We start from the raw sequence: 3,325 nt of genomic DNA on the forward strand, positions 1-3,325 counted from the left end.
GTCCGCGGGTCTTGTGTTTGACACAGAATTTAGTCACTTGTGAATCAGATGACAATTAAGTTGAGATGCTTCTCAAACAAATTGTAAACAATTGTCATATTGTATGACAGAAAAGACCCCATATTGGATGATTAGTTGATTCCATTGCCCCAATGAGTTTCCTTGAAGTTTGTGCTTGAAATGACGTGCTCAAATGTAATTGATTTACTTATATAATAACCTTGTAAATGCCCTTTCTACATAAATAAAAGGAACTTTATTAAAAAAAAAAACAAGGAACTCAGTTGTTTTGTTTTCAGGTTTTGACACTTGTTGATTCATGTGGTTCCCATCTTGCTGCTGTACATTCAAATATTAAATTTAACTGTCTTAATGATTTCAGGCTTACTGTTGCACAGACACTGGTTCCAAAGAGTCAACATGACAGCTCCACTCAACTGGCTTCAGTTTTTAACAAGAAAAAAACTTGGACATTTGGTCCAGTATTATTATTTGCAGCCATTGGCCACTTCATAAGGTCCATCTGTTCCATTGCTTGTTTACACAAATACTGTAGCGAACCAACCAGTCGCATGGCACCAGCTACCTTTAGGCCAGGAGTGTCCAATCCTTGTTCTCTAAGGTCACTAACCTGCATGTTTTAGAGATTTCTCTGCTCTGACACCCCTGATTTGACTGAATAGGTGATTAGCAGGCTTCTGCAGAACTTAAAAAAGATAATTCAGTCACTGAATCAGGTGTGTTGGAGCAAGGGAACACGTAAAACATGTAAGTTAGTGGTCCTCAAGAACCAGGATTGGACACCCCTGCTTTAGGCATCGGTGAAGACAAGCTGTTGAAGTTCAAACCGAGCATCAGAATGTGGAAGAAATAAACGTGGAATGGTTGTGTGTGCCAGACTTGCCTGGTCTAAGTATTCCATAAAATGCTTATCTGAGGTTCTTCTTCCATGAAGCAGCTCTGTTGTCCTCCATCTATATTTTCAGTTACAGGCTGAGTCATTTCTACCTTCTCCTCTCTGTCAACGCTCTCTGGTTTCATTTAAAAGAGTCGATCATCAGATATTGTCCAAGATTAACCTTCAGGGTGGATATAGCTCGCTCACACCGAGGACCTATCCACGTCATCATTTACCCAGAATGCTTTGTGTGTAAATAAAATGGCTTCGTTCGTGTTAAAATATATTTTTAAAAATTTACAAAACTAAACAGCCTACATTATTTTTACAGTCTTTCTTTTACAGTTAAAAAATGTTTATCAAATAAAGTCTAATGTTACAACTAATCTAGGATCCCTTTAAAGCAGTTCTAAAGGCAAGGGGAGGGTGTCCAACTTAATACCAACAAGGTGAACCAAAGAAAGTATCCAGTAAGTGTATGTCTATGGTCCAAAATCATCTTGGGGAAACAAGAGTAGAGCACATAAAACACACAACTTCAGCTGCCTGAATACCAACAATATTCATACAGCAACATTCAACAGCAATATAAAACATACAAAGCTCTGCTCTTCTTTCATACACCTTACTGTAATTACACAATACATGACGTATTTGCAAATGTATTTTACTGTATAATACATATTTTAAATGCAACACCTTAAATCTTTTGATCTCAAATCTAATTGCAGAGGCCTCATTTTTTCTAAGATTCTTTAAAGAAAAGAAAATGAGCTTTGGTTTACGTTGGGTCTGAGATGTAAGTAGTAGTAATTTTCTTTTCTTTTCTTTTTGTGTCATGCACTACAAGTGCCCAGCCCACACGGTCTTACAAGACACAACCAAATACATTCACACAGGCAGACAGACATATGCATTCTTTAAAGAAAAAATGTCCTCTTCCTGAGGCGCCAGGACTTTAACAAAAATTGTGTTAACTGAAATACAAAATACTTAAATAAATACTGGATGAAAAATAATTTAAAAAGCACTGGCATAAGCCACGATTATCCAGAAATGATATGTGACTGTCAGGAATTCTAATTGAAGAAACTCTTTTGAAACAACTTGAAGCAGACAAAAAATGTTGTTCCACTTATTACAAATAAATTGGAATTCGGTTCAACAAAATTACCTTGAATAAGAAACTAATGAAACTGGACTTGTTAAAGATGATGATACCCTTAACTTAAGACTTTTTTGCATAACATTTTAAGATGATCACTGTAATCAAGTGATTTCTGTTACTCTCTATGAGACGTCTGTACCTGTCAATGCTTTTTTGTCCCACTCATAAGCAATCTGTTTCAATTGTCTCTAAATAAAAGGTTTCCTTGTCCAGATTTTATGTTTCGGCTCTTTCCACAGATGTTTAACAGAATTTAGATCAGGGCTCAGAAGCTCATTTCAGATTAGTCTAATGTCTTGTTTTTGGGGTGTTTTTAGCTGTGTTTTCTGGCAACACATTTCGCACCTAGAATGTCTTGGTAGCTTTAAAATGTGAACCTGGCACAGCAGCCCTACAACATAACAGTCTTCTCCACGTCTCACTTTAGGTACCGTGTCCCTGTCTTTGTATGGTTCATTTATAAGTCTGGGAACATAGAGCTGATGTGACTAACCAAAAGCTCCAGTTTTGTCTTATCTGTCCAAAGGTCATTCTCCCGGAAGCGTTATGGCTTGTCAGCGTGCATTTTGACAAATTCTAGTCACACTTTTTTATGATTTGGTGTCCTTGTCTGTCATCTTTCATTAAGTCCTCTTCGGTTTAAATGCAATCTAACACTGTTGTACCTTGACCTTGTTCACCACAAATCTCTTTAGAAGTTATTCTTTAGTTACTATTGTTCTATTCAATGTTTCTCTTGAAGCCATGTCTACATAGGTGGGCTGCAGTCCTGTAGACAGTAGCTTCTGAGCACTACAGGCAGCTGTAATCAGAGGAACATCAAGTTGCCTGGAGACAGTCTTTGTCTTTATCTTAAACATGATGTTCAATTCTTTTTTTCTAAGACTCCTGCCTGAGACTTATCTGTGCTCAGCTTCCTGTGGTCCACGTTCAGTGCGGTACACACCAAGCAGCCCTGAGACTAGGCTTAAATGTGTGATGCTAATTATATGACACAGCTTTGTTTCAAATATTGTCATAATATGGTTGTTAAACTATTGTATACTACAGTTAACTTATTGAACTTTTCTCTAGGTGTCAACATTTTTGTCAAGGATAATTTCATTAGTTTCTTTCAGTTGAACTACAATTCATCAAACGTGTTTATAAATGTCAGTATATAAATTTGAAATAAATAATTTCAGACTAAATTATTTTTTCTTCAGTTTATTTCATGCGGAACCAGAATATTAAACCAGCAAAAAGAGTCCCTTTAAATG

The 3,325-nt window shown here is 36.5% G+C and overlaps 1 protein-coding gene across 3 annotated transcripts in view; it reads right to left on the minus strand.

The window, feature by feature from the left end:
* Positions 1-3,325, minus strand: part of kcnh2b (potassium voltage-gated channel, subfamily H (eag-related), member 2b) — a gene marked incomplete at its 3' end in the record, with an annotated part of 194,411 nt that overhangs the window by 29,943 nt on the left and 161,143 nt on the right.

The sequence above is a fragment of the Austrofundulus limnaeus genome, unplaced genomic scaffold, assembly GCF_001266775.1.
Source record: "Austrofundulus limnaeus strain Quisiro unplaced genomic scaffold, Austrofundulus_limnaeus-1.0 Scaffold391, whole genome shotgun sequence".
Classification (NCBI taxonomy): Eukaryota; Metazoa; Chordata; class Actinopteri; order Cyprinodontiformes; family Rivulidae; genus Austrofundulus; species Austrofundulus limnaeus.